Source organism: Pygocentrus nattereri, chromosome 21, assembly GCF_015220715.1.
Source record: "Pygocentrus nattereri isolate fPygNat1 chromosome 21, fPygNat1.pri, whole genome shotgun sequence".
Taxonomy (NCBI): Eukaryota; Metazoa; Chordata; class Actinopteri; order Characiformes; family Serrasalmidae; genus Pygocentrus; species Pygocentrus nattereri.
The window spans coordinates 4,015,001-4,035,572 of record NC_051231.1 but is presented as its reverse complement, the minus strand read 5'-3'; the positions used below and the strand labels follow the sequence as shown (position 1 = coordinate 4,035,572).

Genomic DNA, 20,572 nt, shown 5'->3' with positions numbered 1-20,572 from the left:
AACAAAGTCATTCAGAGAGGTTTGATGTGAAATTGGCTGTTTTCATGCAAAGATTTTGCCAATCCGATTGAATACATTCTGATTACAGATTAAGACTGAGCTGTTTATTTTCGCTCTATTCAACCATCTAATAGAAAATCTCTGTTGACATGCTCACTACAAGTAATCTCATCAAAAATGATGCGCATGTGTGGAGAACAACTTAGAGTAGATATTACCATGACAGCGAGCATCACGTGAGTCCAGACAGAGTGAGATGAGCAGCAGTGAGCAGTGCTTGTGTTTCTAATTGCTTTAAAATGATGTCAGACTCAGGAAAACGTCTTTCACATGCCCTTATTAAAGAAGGCCAAGAGGCTGGAGGTTAGGGAACCAGCCTCGTGACCGGAAGGTCGCCGGTTCAATCCCCAGAGCCAACAACACATGACTTAGGTGTCCTTGAGCAAGACACCTAACCCCCAACTGCTCCCTGGGTGCTGTGGATTGGGCTGCCCACCGCTCTGGGCAAGTGTGTGTGCTTACTAGATTGTATGTGGTGTTTCACTTCATGGATGGGTTAAATGTGGAGGTGAAATTTCCCCGTTGTGGGACTAATAAGGGTCACGTAACCTTAAGACGTCGTGTTCTGAGACACATGAGCTGGACGTCCATCCCACCACTGATCTTTTAAAGATCAGAGCATGAACTTCGTCTCCTCTGCAGACCAGTTTCTGCTTCGCCATGTTGAACGGTATAAACTCTCACTGTGACGCGACGCACATGCAGAACAGACTTAAACTTTCCGATAGGGAATGTAATCAGGCATTTACACGGATATTATTCTTCTATTTTATGTATAATATACAGGTTTACCCACCTCGTCCAATCAGATACAAATTGTATTCCGAATGGCCTCAATCAGACTAGACTATTCCAGTTGAGGTGGTAACGTTTACGCCAACTGGTTCTCTACGCATGCGCATCATTTTAAATCTGATAGCTTGTCGTGAGCATGTAAACAGAGATTTTCCATCAGATTGTTGAGTAGAGTGCGATATAAACACCTCTTTCTATAATCAGAATGAATTCAATTGGATTGGCAAAAATCTTTGCATGTGAACGCAGCCAATGTTTGGACATCAGGTAATGTTTTCATAACCATTTCATGCAATAAGACAGTTTTTGAGACATTAAACTCTTCAGACGTTTGGTTCCTATCGCCACTACTGTGAACAATTCTGACCCGTAGTGCAGAATCAGAGAGTCACTCTGAATTCCTTTGGTTCCATCTTAACAAGGGAAAACCTCTCTCTCCCTATAAAGCTAGTTCAGGGGATGTGGAGGGGGCAAAGTAGACGTGGAATAAACAGGAGCAGTCAGGGGTCTAGACAGATTAATGAGCATGAGAGTGACCTTCTCCTGGCCTCTCCGCCCTTCGCTGATCCGCAGTAGCAAGATTAAAAGGCTATTTTGCTCTCTAACTGCAGATTGGCTAATGGATCATACGCAGCCTTATGCTGTGCTTATTTACTCAATATTGAAATATCAGAAAGCCAGCTGTGGCCCAAAGTCTGGACATTCTCCAGAAGTCAATATGACTCATGGGTCATTCATGGACTGGCACTGCGATGTAATGTAATGTCTTGGTACAAGATGAATGCAACATGTACTGTATCTTCATTGATAGCAACCTCAAATATTTCATATGAGTAGCGCTTTAATGCTTTGACTGTAATTTGGTCATATCAATCAGTTTCATGTGACACCTTTTGAGAGCCGCCCACCTTTTCGAAGACCTACACTAGCCAGATCTACTCTCACTGTCCACTTTATCAGCTCCACTTACTGTATAGCTGCACTCTGTAGTTCTACAGTTACAGACTGTAGTCCATCTGTTTCTCTGATACTCTGTTACCCTGTTCTTCAGTGGTCAGACCCCCATGGACCCTCACAGAGCAGGTACTATTTGGGTGGTGGGTCATTCTCAGCACTGCAGTGACACTGATGTGGTGGTGGTGTGTTAGTGTGTGTTGTGCTGGTCTGAGTGGATCAGACACAGCAGTGCTGCTGGAGTTTTTAAACACCTCAGTGTCGCTGCTGGACTGAGAATAGTCCACCAACCAAAAATATCCAGCCAACAGCGTCCTGTGACCGCTGATGAAGGAGTAGAAAATGACCAACGCAAACTGTGTAAAAAGTCTCTGACTTTGCATCTACAAGGTGCGCCAACAAGCTAGAAATGGACAGTGAGTGGACACAGTGTTTAAAAGCTCGAGCAGCACTGTGGGGTCTGATCCACTCGTATCAGCGCAACACACACTACCACACCACCACATCAGTGTCACGGCAGTACTGAGAATGATCCACCACCCAAACAGTACCTGCTCTGTGAGGGTTCTGTGGGGTCCTGACCACTGAAGAACAGGGGTTACATGCTAAAACCTAGGAGACACGTCGGTCATTTCAGGGATTAAATAACCATCTCAAGCACCAGAAGCACATTGCATAGTGTTTAATGTATATTAATGCATTTTTTAATGAAGCCTTGACTTCATTAGCAGCCTCCGCTAGTGATAAGCTAATGCTTATTTCTGTTAGCCTTTCAGTGTGAGCTTTAGTGTACGGTTAGCGACAAGCTAAAGCACCGAGCACATGGTTTCCCAGACTAGGTTTACCACTCCTTAAACACAAATATTTGATGCTTCTAAGAAACTCAAGCAACATAATATTATCTCGGTGCGCTGCAGGTTTACAGTAAAGCCAAACTATAAGAAGTCTGTTAGCTGTTTGTCTCTGCGAGTGACTCACCGGCCTCTAAACTCTGTTAACCCCTGTTTTTCTAGGTGTCTGCTATGTAAAACAAGCCAACAGTACGTTGTGATGGCAGTTGCAACAGCATGGTGGGGTTAAAAGGGGCAACACCCTCTGAGAATGTCATTTTATGTTTCTATAGTTTGTCTAAGGTGACTGAGTCCCACTGTCTGTTGTTGGCATGTTAATCCACAGTTAATATAAAAGGGTAATTTTACAAGAGCAAGAAAAAACATACTCCACTTTTAATGTAAGTCAATGGAACCAGACATTTTGGGCCTACATATGTACTTTCTCTTCCTTTAATATATTTATGCATCTTGCAGTTTGCTGCCTGTAGAGGACGTGACATTTGACCCAGGTTATTTAAACCTTTACATATGGCCCTATACTCTTAATGCTGATACTCTTCTAGTTACACCAGGCAATATCATTTCTAAAAAGTCTCCAGCTCCAAAGTACATTTGTAAGTATTTCAGGATCTTAAGAAACTAGTACATCTAAATTTTGATGTCAAATGATTGGAAGTTTTCAAAAGTTGGCTGGAATTATGTTTAAAATGCCATGTTTAAAACCACCAGCAGAGGGGGCTCCCGAGTGACGAACTGTCTAAGCGTTGGCCGTATCATCAGGAGATCATAAGTTCGATCCCTGGTGATGCTACAGCCGTCTGTAGCCAGGAGTCCAAGAGAGCACAACTGGCCTCGCTCTCTCTGGGTGGGTAGGATGGCCCCCTTTCTCCCCCCAATCACTCAACATGATACTAGTCAGTGCAGGCGTCTGTTAGCTGACGTAGCAGATCTGGCGGTTGGCGTTTTCCTCGGAGCGCGTTCGGCCGTCCCGTGACGTTGCGTGAGCAGCAGTTCAAAAAGATGCGGTAACTGGCTTTACAGGTCTCAGAGGAAGCCTGTGCTGCCTTCACCCTCCTAGCGTTGGTAGTATCGTGTGATTGGAGGCGTCCTAAGCAGTAGGTGAATTGGAAACGACTAAATTGGGGAGAAAATCAGGTAAAAAAAAATGCCAGCAGTCATGGTTTCAAAACCAAACTACAGTGTTATGGGAGGGTCTCTAAAGCCTTGATCTGACAGGATCTGTTGGATGCCATGTTTAAAGGCATATCTCCTTAACAACCCAGGTTTATTTCATACAAAGGCTTTTTATTCAGTAAATACAAAGACTTCAACGCAAACTACTGGAGCTTTTCTTAGGTTATAGAAGTGTTTAATAAAACCGTGAGCCTGCCAGTGGACTTATGGCTCGGTAAGGGGTTAACTGGGTCTAAGATTCTGGTCTGAACTTAAACTCCACCACACCCAAACAGACACCATATAGCCCTAATGATAATACCTGCTAAAGGCCTTGTAGGGACAAAGAAAGCCGTCCTCATATCAATAAACAAAGTAAAAAAAAAAACGAATAGCAATTATCAGTTATGCAAAATGCATGCAGTGCCTTTAAACAGCACGCAACTCCAGCATAGCAGATCGAAAAATGTCTAAGGTAATACGAGCCTGACCTGAATAGTCGGGTCCCGGTGGGTTCAGACAAATATTTCAAGCTCTAATTATGAGCAGAGCACGTTGCTGACGTACAGGCCTGTGGTCAGATGAGTTTCCGCATTGCTGGTTCACACGCTAGGCAGGGTCGCTCATTCATGCACCCGCCTGCTCTGGCCAGGGGCAAGTGCACTGCGTACGGGGGCCTAGCGTTCTCAGCGCGGACGACCTTGTTGCTTTCAGTCACCACACAGCAGCAAGCCAGCTTTGTGTTTAGCCGCATAAAAAAGGGCCATTCGCCTGTCCTCCTTGACACGTTCCAGCTGTGTGTGCTTGATTAAGTGTGAATTATAAGTGTGTATGTGTGTGTGTGTGTGGGGGGGGGGATAATGATGCCTTTACAGCACATTAGCAGAGCCTCAGGTGGCATCTTTACTTAGCGTGTTGGAGTGTAACTGACCTAGTGCTGTATTCCATAAAAGCCCAATAGCTGGAAAATTGAGATGTCTCCACAAGATGGATGGTCATTCTCACTTGAATGTTCCCTCAATACAATATTCCGGCCTGTCAGATCGCGATTCGTGCAACTAAACCAAGACAAATGAGCGGCACGCGCACACGAACAACTTAATATCAGGCCCGGCTACAAATGATGGCGCGGGAAGGCTATTTGTCATCGCTGTCAGCTCAATGTGTGTGGCGGACACGAATAAACATGCACATCGCCTTCGCCGAGATATTAGTGTCTTTGTGGTGAAGTGTGACTGTGGATGATGCCTTGGTGTTGCGGTGTGAGTTTGTGGTTATGTAATTTTCCCCTCGTTTGCTGTTATTTTCCAGCAGATCTTGTCATGTGTCCAACATCTAAGCTCACATGCAGTGCGGACGGTGGGAGAAGCATACATTATTAGCAGGCTGTCCTCGTGCTTTCGTCTGCGCCTAACCCCCTCCCTCCTCAACATGAGGCAATAAACATGACCTTTTGTTTTATTCCCTCTTTCTTTCTCATGGCCAGTGGCGGAGACGTCTCATGCCACAACAAGAAACTCTTTCTTTCGTTGCATGAATGTTCAAAACCCTCTGTCTTGTGTTCATCGCGCTGCAACAACAACTCCAGTGTTTAAAGCCAAATGTTAGGCCACCTAACACAAGTCTGTTGCTCGGGTCATGCAAAGTATGCGTGCTCTCTCACCAGGCCGAGGGCTTTTTGCATTTTTTTAGACTGGGGACACTTAAACTGTCATGTTATGGCCCTTAAGACTAGTAGAGTGAGTATGGGCCTGCTGGGAACTTTTGTGAGTGGCCCAACTCTCAACCCTCTAGAGCAGGGGTGACAAACTCAACCACTAAAAGGTCCATTTTAAACCTTCTTCTTCTTTCGGCTGCTCCCTTTAGGGGTCGCCACAGCGGATCATCTGCCTCCATCTCGCCCTATCCACTGCCTCCTCTACTTTCACACCAACCATCTCCATGTCCATCTTCACTACTTCCATAAACCTTCTCTGAGGTCTACCTCTTCTCCTTCTACCCGGAGAAGGTCCATTTGAAATAATATCAACAAATCTGTGGGCCAGCCAACCTTTATATTTTATTTCTTCCTTAATTACCATTTTGCTATAAACCGAACGGACCACACACACACACACACACACACACACACACACACACACACACACACACACACACACACATCATCTAAACCACTCATCCTTCTGGGTCGCGGGGGAAGCTGGAGCCTACCCCAGCTGTCATTGGGTGGAAGGCAGGATAAAATGAAGGCACTTGTATTAGATCTTTAAATACTAAATATAAGCAGACCAAGATATTTTGGACAATTCTATGCTTCCAACTTTGTGGGAACAATTTGAGGAAGAACCTTTTCTGTTCCAGCGTGACTGAGTCCCAGTGACCAAGGCAATGTCCATAAAGGCATGGCTGGCTGAGTTTGGATTGGAAGAACTTGAATGGGAAGAACATGCCATTGAACATCAGTATCTGACCTCACAAATGCTCTTCTGGATGAAGGGGCAAAGATTCCCACAGAAACGCTCCAAAATCTTGTAGAAAGCTTCCCAGAAGAGTGTAAGCTGTTATGCCTATGGGATGTCATAAAAGCTCCTGGAGGTGTAATTATAGGTCTAATAGTGGCCCAACTCTCAACCCTCTAGAGCAGGGGTGTCAAACCTCTCAACCACTAGAACCACTATTTGCCAGATCTAGACGCCTGACGTCTTCTCTTTGCTGCAAATTCATCAATGCTTGGGCTCAGTTTCTCAGCTGCAGAGCTAGCGGTAAGTGTTTATATTGGCTGGACTGCGGTTAGTTGTTTGGTGATGTGACCGGTGTGGAACTGTGTTGAACTGAAGTGTAACCGCTGTCCCACAGACTGTTGTTGGGGTAGGAGAGTCAGAGCACATTATGTTGCAGTGCATGCTGGGGACTGTAGTGCAGCGCATTGTGAAACAAACTAATATCAATAGAAAATTAAAATACTCTTGCTTTGTGCTGTGGATTTGTGCTGATCTGGCCCACGGGCCTTGTGCTTGCCACATGGGCTCTAGAGCCCTGTTGATTCCTAGGAACTTTCAGAGTTACAGGATTATTGATCAAAAACAAACAAAACATCTTCCTAAAAATGACAATTACCAGTTGACTTCATTTAAACCCATACGGAAATCTGATGGCCATGTGTGTCCATATATCATAAAGAGTCAAGCTTATATTTCTAAATATGTGTACATATATGTTGTGTACAAATATATAAGCATCAAATATTGGACATATGCCTGATACATGGTTGAATACATCCCAGTTATAATTGTTACTAAGGAATTTGTTTGCTTTCACATTTTAATGTGTCTATGATTAATATTCTTATTTATTTCATATGCAAATGCTTTTATTGTATAGCTTGCAATGTGCATGCTTTAGAGTTTAGTTAGGTTCGGAAGTGTGTGGAAGAAAACCTTATGTAACATGAACTCAGCATGCATGAGTAAATATATGCCATCCATATATGAATGTTGTTTACATATTGTTAAATATATGTGTTCCACGTATATGTTTGTAGATGTTTGTATATAGCTTAAATATGTATCTTATATATTTGAAAATGGTCTATTTCAAGTAAGTTGGCATACGTGTCACATACACTGTATTTCCCAAAGTATTCACTCGTCTGCCTTCACAGGCATATGAACTTGAGTGAGATCCCACTCTTAATCCATAGGGTTTAATATGATGTCGGCCCACCCTTTGCAGCTGTAACGGCTTCAACTCTTCTGGGAAGGCTTTCCACAAGGGTTAGGAGTGTTTATGGGAATTTATGACCGTTCTTCCAGAAGCGCATTTGTGAGGTCAGACACTGATGTTGGATGAGAAGGCCTGGCTCACAGTCTCCGCTCTAATTCAGTTCTATGGGGTTGAGGTCAGGACTCTGTGCAGGCCAGTCAAGTTCTTCCACACCAAACTTGCTCATCCACGTCTTTATGACTATGTGAATACTTTTGTCAATATAATGCATATACCCATATGTGACAAATATAAGCTGGATATAAGGGAAATCCTTACATGCTATTTTGCATCATATAGTTGAAAGCCCTATATTGCTGTGTCTCTGATTACAGTATAGGAAAAGTCAGTCCCATTTCTGTAATATGAAAACAAAAGCAAGCAACAGAACTCAGCACAGAGCTGTCAGCCCAGCACTGAAGGGAAAACAGGTATTGCAATTGGCATCTAACCATGAAAGTGTTGGCTTACTGCGTTTTTAAAAATCAAGGCTGCACAATTAGCCTAAGAAACAATTTCGCAAGCCGCTCTATTTCCTTGAAAGGCTGAAGTAAGATATGTAAAATTATATCCAAACTACAATAATCAAACAACGAAACAACATTCAGGTCCTGTTTTAATCATTTTTTGAAATGCCCTCACCCACTTTGACTCACCACTTGGCTGGGATGTGCATCACACCTACGTTAGACAAGCGGCCAGTCATGGCAGAAGGAAAGAAGGAGTGGACAGTGAGGAGTGGATTTTCCGATTTGAGCACACTCACCCACGGCAGGTTAACCTGAGCTAATCGGACATCCGTACAAACAGTGTGGCTGTTAAGTTAGTGTTGACCCACGGTGTAGGTGTTCGCTGAATAGCCTTTAGCATCGCAACCAGCTGGCGATTAGATGAAAATGATAACGTTGTATTAGCAGTCATGTATAAGAGACACAGCAGTTTTGCCGTTGTTTACTGCTATGACTTCTAAACAGTTTTCTCTGTTGCTTTCTTCAGGTCTAAAAAGTGAAATGCGTCAGGTTTGCAATGATTTCCACACAAGTTCTGCTGCCAGAGTGGACACTTGTGTTCATTCGAACCCTCACCCCTCTGAGGGCTCATCTAATAATTTACCTCAGCTAATAAAGAAATGGAGGGGCCCTTATGATGATGGGGGGGAAGTGGCGAGGCCAAGTGAACAAGAGAATGATACACTCTACTGAAATGGGCAGTGAGCTTGTTTGGTCGGTGTAGCTGAGAGACTGGCTTAAGCTGGAAAGGCGGAAAAAACAGGCCAGCTGATTGGTCCACCTTACAGGCTGCAATCCAAATGTTTAGAAGAGCCATTTAAGATTAAAAGACCCTTATTAGTGCCACAACGGGGAAATTTCACCTCTGCATTTAGCCCATCTGTGAAGTGAAACACCACATACACACTAGTGAATACACACATTAGGAGGCAGTGGGCAGCCCTATCCACAGCACCTGGGGAGCATTTGGGGATTAGGTGTCTTGTTCAAGGACACCTCAGTCATGTACTGTCAGTGCTGGGGGATTGAACCAGCGACCTTTCGGTCACAAGGCTGGCTCCCTAACCTCCAGCCCATGACTGCCCCCAGCATAGGCTTTAAATATAGTGGCCACAATATAGAAGGTTCCGATCCATCGACCTCTGGATTATGGGCCCAGCACACTTCCGCTGTGCCACTCTGCCAGCACTACACCCCAGATGGGACTCGAACCCACAATCCCTGGCTTAGGAGGCCAGTGCTTTATCCATTATCCGTTTTATCCTTTCAACAAAGCCAAACCAACTTCAGAGCAACATTTTATGTCCATTTTACCATCTTGGCTGTAATCATGTTTCAGTATGTACTTGTATAGGCTAAAAAAATATAATCTAAACAAAAACGCTGGCTCTGATTTGCTCTGCGTCAAGCTGTAGCCGCTTTTCTCACTTTTCTCATATCTCCAGCAGGAAACCTTTCTGCAACAGTAGAACAGTTTCTTGTAAAATGCCTCTCAATGCTGGATTTTTTATGAGGCTGAATTCACTTCTCATTCGCCAGCCTCTTGTTTGAACTTCCCTGTTCTATCTTAAAGGGTGCCAGATGTACCAGAATGAAACTAGTGCACCATTTAAGGTGGAACAGGAAAATTAGACTAAGAAGCCGGTGAACGAGAAGTGACTTCAGCTTCATGACTTTTGTTTGACAGTTTCTTGTTGCAGATTAAACATATCAGAAAACCAGCTGGAGTGATTATAGTAAATGCAAAAAAGTCCATTCGTCTCCAAATTATCAATGTTTGTCTTAAATCTCTCTCTTTGCCATTTCATAGCTACTAGCTAAGCGAGACTGTTGTCTGTGTTGCTATGGTGACCAGCCGTCTGCACTGATCTTCAGAGTTAAAGGGTGAATCAGCAGTTCTGCATTAACTCCAGCGTTTAAGACCATTTACTGTTAAACTGTGTTGAACGGTCAGCAGAGCTTTATTTTACTGCAAAGGAGGGTAATTTTCATTTTACCTACAAATCTAATTCTGCTGTGGAGCCGCAACAGGGCAGTAAAAGAGCATGAATAAATGTGTAGGTAAGCAAAAATTCTGTGCACTATGCCTTTGTCAGTTCAGCCTAATAAACTAATGTGGTAGCAAGTAAGTTCATTAGCTTTATTCAGACCGTATTCAAACTTTATACAAACATAGTTTAATTGTTTGTCATTTTTGAGGCTGAACTGACAAGTCATTTTTTACAGTATACATATATTTATATATGTATAATATAAACAGCATCCCTGAACAGTCTGGATGAGCTTATAGGCATTAATTGTAAAAAAAAAGTCTAATTTGGATAAAAAGACCATATATATATAATCTAAATGCAATTTACACCAAATATTGGGTGCTCATTGTGTCTCGTCAGAATTCACCTCAGGAAATTGGGGACGCAGTGGGTTAAAAACACTCCTGTGAAATTCCTGACTTCCAAACTGGATTTGCCAGACCTGCAGGAAAGCAGCTGTCACAGTTATGAGCTGTATTTACTGAAAACAGGGCTCATCAGCTATGGTAAACATTACGTGGGAGGAACTGCAACTGAGATAATCGAGTCTGATAAAGGTGGCTGTAAGTCGTCTCATCCATTATTGCATTTACAAATATAGGATTGTCGCCATAACTGCTCAGGTCTGTGCTTTTAAAGACTGAAATTGAACTTGTTGTCAGAAATCTCTGCTGCTGGCAGAACAGCTTTTAGTACTGCGACATCACAGACCTTTGAAGATTACTAGTTTTAGCAAGCCGCAAATGGAAGATCTGTTCTTATATCACTATGCATTTCTCACTAGCCAGTTTTCTCACTTTAAATTAGATTGGAAATTATTGAAATGTTTATGTGTGGATCAACACATCTCCTTCCTTCCCTTCCACCAATCACGGTCTTTCTACTTGACCGTCTGTTGCAGCAGTTGTTTGCCTGGGCCTTTAAACCGTATATGCACATTTACAGTGAGTCTGGATCAGTTTATATCAAGCACAGCGATGCCATAAAATCATCAGATATATCACATACACAGTATATTTTCCTCCAAGCGCCAAGGCAGTATGTTCTCTGCTGAAAGCGCCGGTCTCCTGCTGACAGGCTAGAGGCCGTGTACAAATTTTATGACCTATAAATGGCCTCAACAAGATATGATTTAGTGAAACACAATTGTGTTGACAGTTTAACGACCAGCACCGCTGCTCCATGTACGGCTCTGTTTGCACTGGGGTGTGACTTTTAGCGCTTATTCCCACTGACGTCCCCACACGGCCTCAGAGGAGCTCGCTTTTCTGAAAGCAGCTATGGGCTTTCTGTTAGTGTTGTGCAACAGTGGAGTTGAGGTAAAGGAAACAGGCCCTAGGTCAGGGTGAAAGAGCCAGCAGTGCTGCATTAACAGGAATGTGCATTATGATGAATCATTATGGACTCTTCTGACTCACAGCCTCTGTGATGATTCATAATTAATTCCAGAGGTGTTTTTTTAATAGGCTTGCTTACCTTTAGAGCATAGCACAAATCTAATTACTCTAATATCTCAACTCTAGACCAGAGGTCACTAATAGGCAGACCGCGGTTCGAGTCCAGCCCCAGACGCTGTCCTATGCTGACCTGGACCTATCGGCGATAAACTATGGATAATTCGACAGGGTGGTTTTATTTTAATCGCCATAGCTTTTCTAACCTTTATGGCAGCTTTAGCAGCTGAGACTCACAGACCAATCACATGCACTGTAAATATCACACGTGACGCTGCTCAGCCAATCAGATCTGTGCATTACGATGAGCTCTGAGACTCGACTGAGTGATGGCACACACAGGGAAGGGATGAAGGGATGAGGAGAGAAACAGCAGTCAGAGAAGTAAGTGAGTCAGATTATTTTACATGGCTTTCTCTTAAAGGAGAAAACTGACATGTTGTTGAAATGTCACTGAATTGTACTTTATTTGATCTGATATTCAGTTGTTGACTGTATAAGATGCTGACATTCCTACTAGGCTACTTCAGTAAACAGTATATGGCACTGAATCATGATGCAAGTTAGACGTTATGACGTTCTGGACCTTCGCTTGAGGAAATTTTCTTTAAATGGACCTTGAATTTTAATTAAATACTGCTGATCTAGCCAGAGTCATGAACACTGGGTCCAGAAAAAGCAATTAAGCAGGTAACAGCCTGCATCCCTATCAGTATCCTAGATTTCATGCAGGTGATTTATGAAGAGAAAAGGCTTGAAAATAAATGAACTGGAATCGGTCATTGTTTTGTTCAATTAATCTGCGAGATTAAATCTAGAAGAGTGAAAAAACCACACACAAAGACCTTTGTTGTATTTTGATTCATTTGGCGTGAACCACACTAAAGGAGTTTTGAATAAGCCGCTATAGAAGCAGAAGGCAGCTACTGTGGGAAACTTTCTCTTATGCAGTTAAAAAAACTTTGGACAAAGTTGAAGTGTGTATTTAAAGAGCTAGTCTTAACTAAAGTGTCCTATAATACAGATTTGTCACAGCCAGAAGCAACGCAGTCAAGTTTGAGTAAAGTCAGAGACCACCCTTTCAATTCCCGGACAAAACGTCCATTTAAAGTAATAAAATTACAGAAATGTACACAAAAGCCGCCCAATCCGTTAGTTTATTTTGTTCACCTACTGTGACTTTAATGTTTCCATCCTCATAATCTTAAAGCCAGCCAGTTACAGCCTCGTCCTCTCAACAAAACTTTGTCACTGACATTAATGTTCCCCTTTAAAGAGACGCCAACATTCACACAAACAACTACCCACACACAGCTTAGATGCCCTGAAAGAGAAAAGTCAAAATAATGAGTGGAAAAATGAAGAAAATCTCCAAAACTTTCAAAAAAGTTTAGAGTTCAGGAATAAATGGAAGCTTTAGTGAAAGGTCTACCAAGAAAACTCTTGGGTCCCAGTCTGGCTGTCCAGGGGGGGTTGGTTCTGCCCCTGCCATCTCTATCGGGCAGGATCAGCGAGGGTCTCAACACTCCAAGACCTGGACCGAGGATGGGGGCTACGCAAAGACTCGTATATTTCTTCTGAATTGTTATACTTCATCTAGTAAAATTCTATCGAGGATATAAAAAATTCTTCACTCTTGCCTCCCAAGTCTTTCTGGCAGAACTGAAATTTGGGCGGGGGGGGGGGGGGGGGGGGGGGGGGGGGGGGGGGTCATACCTGAAATCCCTCCTCCTTCCAAGTCCAATCCATTCTTCTCTGCCTTTCGTTTCCCGTTAAAAAAACTTTTCACAATCTCCAGCAACTCCCTGTTCCTCAGGTTTATCTCTCAATCCTGCCACTATCCAAAAGGTGGGAGGTTCAGCCTTCTGTCCAGAACTCCAGCCCAAATTTGCCGGTCCCCTCCCTCAATCACAGTCTCCACTCATGCTACCACCATAAATTGAAAGCATGGTCTGAACTCTTAAATCAAAAGATATAAATGGGACTCCTAACAATCCTAAAAGAGAGAAAACAGTCAATTTACATCGACAGCATTTGGCAGAGACGCTTTTCCAGAACGATTTACAATTGAATCATTGTGATGGGTGAAGGCAGTGTTGGGAGTCTTGCCCAAGGACTCTTATTGATATAGTGTAGTTTGCTGGCCTAAGCATGGAATTGAACCCCAGTCTACAGCATAGAAGACAAAGATGATTCGCACCACACTATACCAACCATCCTCAGGTATTAGTGTCCATTTTTCCCCTGTGACAAGACAACTCAACACTATGGATCTTAAAAGATGTGTAGCTGTCAAGACGCTGTTAATGAGAAACTGGTCATTAGACCACCGAAACTGGACTCCAACTGGACTCAACATCACAATGTGTCTGGGATTATTTGTATAGCGGAAATGCAACCAATTCTAAGACTGAACTTGAGGTATGGAAGGTATTCCAGCTTTAATAAAGGTAAAGAGTGGACACAGCAAATGCTGAAAAAATATTAGATTAAGTTGTTGAGGCTTCTGTGTAATTTTCTGCTACACATGTTTTCTGTGTTTTTCTGATGCTGAAAAATGATCATACGCAGAATGCCTGAGTGGTCTCTGACTTTTGCACAGTACTGTAGTGCCACATACGACATAACACAGCCAAAGTTACAACCAAAGTGTACCGCATTTGACCTGCGTCAGTTTCAGAATTTCACGTCTCACTATGAGACAAACAAAATCCTACATTGAACAAACAACATAAAAAAACAAAGACGCAATATTAAAACCCTTTTTCTAGATGGCCACTAACAACTGTTGTGAACCATAACTGTGTCTAGCCCCTTTTTAAGGGTGGTCAAGCTGAATCACAGACCAACTCTTTATGTTGTTATTGTTAGCTATCTGATGTTTTTTTAATTCGTGGGAGAGAAGCGAGCTGCTGTGCCATTGGTCGGCTTATGCATTGATATTAAAGCCAAGGCGTGGGCTGAAGGTTAGGGAACCAGCCTCGTGACCGGAAGGTCGCCGGTTTGATCCCCAGAGCCGACAGCACATGACTGAGGTGCCCTTGAGCAAGACACCTAACCCCCAACTGCTCCCCAGGCGCTGCGGATTGGGCTGCCCACCGCTCCAGGCACGTGTGCTCACTGCCCCCTAGTGTGTGTGTGCTCACTAGTGTGTATGTGGTGTTTCACTACGGATGGGTTAAATGCGGAGGTGTAATTTCTCTGCTGTGGGACTAATAAGGGTTAATCTTAAGGCGCTAGACTAGGACTGTCCGCCTGCGTATCAGCTAATGAATGTCATCGAATGATAGAAGACTGGTGGGTTGGTGGGCCCTAAAGCTCTGATCTTAGAAATGCCCATGTTGACAACTGTTTTGGGTGTTTATCTATGGCAGTGGTGAGTAAACAGTGTGGACTGAAAACTCCTGACTGATGTCAGATACTTCCACATGCATTGTTAGTTTACCAGTCGAGTTTTCCAAAAACCAACGAAGAAAGTCGTGGCAATGCAGTGCACACTATATTTCCATAAAGATCATACACATATCCTTTCCCACTGTCCTCCACTTCAGTCGTTTGATGTGTATAAGTGGTAAGGGCTTCTTATACATTTAATTACGCCTCTGTCCAACTCCTCGCATCCCTCTTAGACCTGTGCTGATATCATCAGAGGCCTGCTCCAATACGAAGAGCAACAGCCTGCTCGACATGTTCGGTAAGGTCTCTAATTCCTTCCAGTGCATGCCTAGATGGAGCCCCAAAATGCCATAAAGTCATTCCGACCGTCAGTAAGCGAAGTGAATGTTTGTGGAAGTGAGGAATTTTGTAGAATCTTTAGCCCTGCTAGCTGAGCAAACATTGTGAATCTTATTCCCACCAATGGAGCAGCACTGACCTTCATCCTGCTTTGATATTGACCGCTGTCCATTGACCAGCGCCGACACTAGCCTGCTTTTCCGGATTCTGTTGTATACGGCTAAACCACTCACAGGCTACTCACGGGTCATCCTAGCTGACAGAGTTACAGCCCATGCCATTATGGGCCCTGTCAAAAACGAGCACGCTTGTTAGCATTGATGAACAGCATTGTGGGTTTGTGCTGAATGTCAATCAGTGCTCGCTGGCGATAGCAATGAGTGCTAGTATTGTGCGGTGGTGAAAAGGGGCCATTAGTGCACAGGGCCGCGAGCGCTGATGTCAGTGAAGCGTGAGAGAAAGCGCTGGGGACAGATGGCGAAGAGGGCAGACTGAGAGATGCTCACCACCTCTGGCCTGTGCTCTGATGGCCATGTTGGTTTTAACCTTGTTCCAAGCCACATTATGGGCTCTGACTTCATCGTCTAGTGGGCAGGAGACCCTACAGAAGCATATTCCCTCTCTCTTTCCCGTTGTGGCCCCATAGCTACACTGCAGCACTCATGAAAGTGCACTCATTGCTCCAGAACCCAGCAGAGTCCGATTGTTTTCGCACTGATTACCACCAGAAGGGAAATGAATGTTCTTCCATATCTTGCCGCACTTCTCAATCATCTTGTTTCCCTACTGAAACACTAAGACCAACACTTATCCAACACTGTATGTTCCGACAGTGATGTTTGTCAGCCTCCCTCTCGCTAGCTGACTTTCTGGTTCACCCTCAGAACCCGTGGTCTTTTAAATAGCTTTTTCATTTAGGAATTTGCCCATTTCATTCCTCCAAGGTAATTTCTCCCACACTCTTCAACCGCCTCTGTGTGAGGTGCAATTTGTCTCCAATAAGCAATAAAGCCCCCCATTTGTCACTATTTGCCGAGACTCAACTGTGCAATTATCTGCAATCACCTTCTAGAGGAGCTTCGACTCAGCTATGCAGGAGAATTACATGAAGAAAATATGAAGAAAAGACATTTGGGCTTCCTCTCTCACGCAACGTTTGGCAGACGAGGCTAGTCTAGACCTCATGGTTGGCAAATATGGGTTCTGATTTGATGGAAACTTTTTAATGTTTCAAAGCTGGCAGATATGGGTTCTGATTTGATGGAACCCTTTAATGTTTCAAGGCTGGCAGATATGGGTTCTGATTTGATGGAACCCTTTAATGTTTCAAGGCTGGCAGATATGGGTTCTGATTTGATGGAACCTTTTAATGTTTCAAGGCTGGCAGATATGGGTTCTGATTTGATGGAACCCTTTTAATGTTTCAAAACTGGCAAATATGGGGTTCTGATTTGATGGAACCCTTTTAATGTTTCAAAGCTGGCAGATATGGGTTCTAATTTGATGGAACCTTTTTAATATTTCAAGGCTGGCAGATATGGGTTCTGATTTGATGGAACCCTTTTAATGTTTCAAAGCTGCCAGATATGGGTTCTGATTTGATGGAACCTTTTAATGCTTCAAAACTGGCAAATATGGGGTTCTGATTTGATGGAACCCTTTTAATGTTTCAAGGCTGGCAGATATGGGGTTCTGATTTGATGGAACCCTTTTAATGTTTCAAAGCTGCCAGATATGGGTTCTGATTTGATGGAACCCTTTTAATGTTTCAAAGCTGCCAGATATGGGTTCTGATTTGATGGAACCCTTTTAATGCTTCAAAACTGGCAAATATGGGGTTCTGATTTGATGGAACCTTTTTAATATTTCAAGGCTGGCAGATATGGGTTCTGATTTGATGGAACCCTTTAATGTTTCAAGGCTGGCAGATATGGGTTCTGATTTGATGGAACCTTTTAATGTTTCAAGGCTGGCAGATATGGGTTCTGATTTGATGGAACCCTTTTAATGTTTTAGATTTGAAGTTTGCATGCAGAGCTTTCCCCTTAGCCACTTGCTTTGAGCTTATCTTTAAGCTGATAAATTTAGTTTGGAGAGTTCATCTGAGGTCAACTGAGTCAGCTGCTCCAAACGGGTCTACAGAGACGAACGGAGACCAGAACTTTCCTTGAAGTTTCAGCGTTTCAAACGAATAATGCCACTTCCTCAAAGTCTCAAAGTTTCTCTGATTTATGCCTTTCATATTCCACCCCTTCCCTTGTGTAGCTTAGCACTTTTCAGCTTAAGCCCCTGATTTTTCAGTCTATTTTTCCCCCCGGTCATCTTTTCTGTGGCAAATCTGAAGTTTGACGGTGGAAGCGCTCCTCCCCGGTTGTCAAGTTGGGGACGAGTTTGTCAGTGCGTGACTGTGCCCAGAGCTCGCTAGCTCTGTTTGTTCTCTTTGCTTCTTTCATTTAATGATACTCTGCTGGTTTATTTATAGCTGTACTCTCCTTTCTAATTAGGTAGAGCCTACAGCCTATTGTTGCCCCACACCACTGGACCTGCTTTTCCATTAACGGGATTAACTGATGGTGTGCATGTGTTTCTGAGTTTGAGCGACTTTGTGAAGAGTTCATTCAGACAGGTTGTTATAAGCGGGCAAGTTATGTAAACACTGTAATTTCTCCCATCTGAGCTGCGTGATGGAAGTGCACAATAAAAGCACTAGATTTAGTGCACAATGCTGGAGAGTGTAAGACTGTATATCTCAAAACACAAGATGCAGAACAAAGTACACAGTAAAGTCCACATATGTGTGTATGTGTATATGAGTGTATATACATATATATACAGCATACTACCCCTCAAAACAAACCCCTTCCTGTCTTGACATGTCTGGAACATCAACAGAGGTCCAGTATATGATGTATTGAGCATGTGAGTACATGTATGTATATACACACACACATATATATGTATAATTACATGCTTATTACACAACAAAGTAGCAAACTCCTCGTCAAACCAAACCCCTTCCTGTCTTGACATGTCTGAAACAGCAACATAAGTCCAATATAAGCATGCAATGAGCATGTAAGTACACGTATGTATACACACACACAGCCATATACATATATTTATTTACATATAAATATACTTATATTACACTTTGTTGTGTAATAAGCATGTAATTAGACATGTATATATGTATAATTACATGCTTATTACACAACAAAGTAGCAAACTACCCCTCAAAACAAGCCCCCTCCTGTCTTGCCATGTCTGAAACAACAACTGCAGTCCAGATCCACTAAACAATAATAGCTATTCCCGTTCCTCCACAGACAGCTCATTGAATTAGTCAACAATCAGCAGACTAGCACGCAGCCCATCAGCCCATCATGACCCCTTCCAGCCTGCCTCACACCGGCAAGCATGACTAGCCCTCAGACAAAAGTACCACGTTCCTCTTATAAATAGCACTACGGCGGCACAGACAGCGCAGTTGAGTGTGAGTTCATACTTACAGTAGTGGAGGTGACTGCAGGAGAGAAGCAGGAGCCCGTCTCTCGCTGCACTGCTGCCACTGCTGCCAGTGAGAGAGGGAGAGTGAGAGGCAGGAGGAGGCGGCGGAGGAGGAGGTGGGGGGGCCTCCAGCTCTGTGGCAGCAGACGCAGATAATCCACAACTGGACGTGTCTTATTTAGCAGGCGTGAAGTGGACGCAGACTCAAGCTCACTCGTCCCCCCCCCCCCCTTGTCTCCACAGGCTGCTGCTTCTCTCCCTTGCTTTTCATGCAAGATCCACCCCCCCCCCCCCGTCCTCCTGTCAGGAGTGGAAAGACAGAGAGAGACAGAGAGAGAGAGAGAGAGAGAGAGAGAGAGAGGCAAAAGAGAAACAACTGAAAATATAAAAGAAAAAAAAAATACAGGAAGCAAATGTGTCTCTCTCTGAAGGATTTTATAATCAGGCTCAGTCTCCACCTCCACTTGGCTGTCTCCCCGCCCCTATTGTTATAGCAACAGCCAATCAGGAAGCCCCGTCGCGCAAGCCTTCTCTGCCTGCAGCCAGCGTCTGATTCTCTCACACCAGCTAATGCAATATGGCTGTGTATGTATATGTGAAGTGTGTGTGTGTGTGTGTGTGTGTGTGTGCGTGTGTGTGTGTGTGTGATGGCTGTGGCTTCTTTAAATAGCAAATGTGACCAGTGGAGGCTACGCTGACTAGCGCTGCAGGCTCTGCATGCACTCTCTTTCCGTCCTCACACGCGCACAGAAACCTGTCCTGCAGTTAAAGGTCCTTGAACTGCAGCCGTGTGATTACATTAAAAGACTGCATATCACCCATAACAACTCAATGAACAATGAAAGGCAATTAAAGGATGTGAATGTTTTTCTAACAAAAAGTTATCATTACTTCTGGAGTTACCGAACTGTGAAGACATGAAGAATCATAATAATGATAATGAAAAAAATCTCATCACTGGTAATTAGCCCAAAACATTTTTATAGCCAATTACAGTACAAAGAAGAATGTCTCATTACGAAAGATAATCATATTTCCTCCGAGCGGCCGTGAAGCGTCACATGAAAGTGTTCAAAAGCAGCAGACGACGTTACGACGGACAATAAACCCTCCCGTCCGGAAACCACGGCACGCAAACGCGGCACGACGAGAGGCAAGAAGTTATATAACTGCGCGATGAGCCATGAATGTGTTTGAGTGGAATGTTGTGGCATAAACAACGACTAGTGCCTGTAATGTAATGTTGAAAAAACAGCGTTAAACAAAATAAATGACTTTAATTCTCTGTTCCATTCTGCTGAAAATGTTCTGCTGAGAATCCGCTCCAAAAGCAAATCAATGTTTGATTAGGATGCTGTGCAAAAGTCACAGACCACCCTTCGCTTACAAACCTCACCTCCGGAAAAGTTTCGGTGTTGTGTAAAGTGCAATAAGAAGCAGTGAAGGCCAGTATCAAAATAAATGTAATTAGTTTCTGTACTTTAGTATTTTTGGTGTATCTGTACTGAAGTTTCTTCACTCTGGGCGACTTTTTCCTTTCACTCCACTACATTTCAGAGTCTAATATCTGTCGTTCCTTTTGGTTTCTGTGTGTATAAAAACGTAACATGTCAAAACGAAAGAAGCGCAAAGCCAGAGCACCAATCAGGGCCCAGCGGTCACTTTGTTTAGAGCTGGTTTTGACCTGTTGGTCATACCGACCCAGTGCAGCACGCGGTTCAACGTCAGCGCAGCAGCGTAAAACTTTGGGAGAGTCT

The 20,572-nt window shown here is 43.6% G+C and overlaps 1 protein-coding gene across 2 annotated transcripts in view; it reads right to left on the bottom strand.

Moving 5' to 3' along the window:
• The window catches only part of cdk18 (cyclin dependent kinase 18), a 66,980-nt gene extending 47,914 nt beyond the window's left edge, over positions 1–19,066 (bottom strand). For both annotated transcript variants that reach the window (XM_017714800.2, XM_017714798.2), the window contains exon 1: positions 18,818–19,066. The gene's annotated coding sequence lies outside the window, so the exon portion shown is untranslated. The remainder of the gene's footprint in view (positions 1–18,817) is intronic.
• Between the last annotated feature and the right edge of the window lie 1,506 nt (positions 19,067–20,572).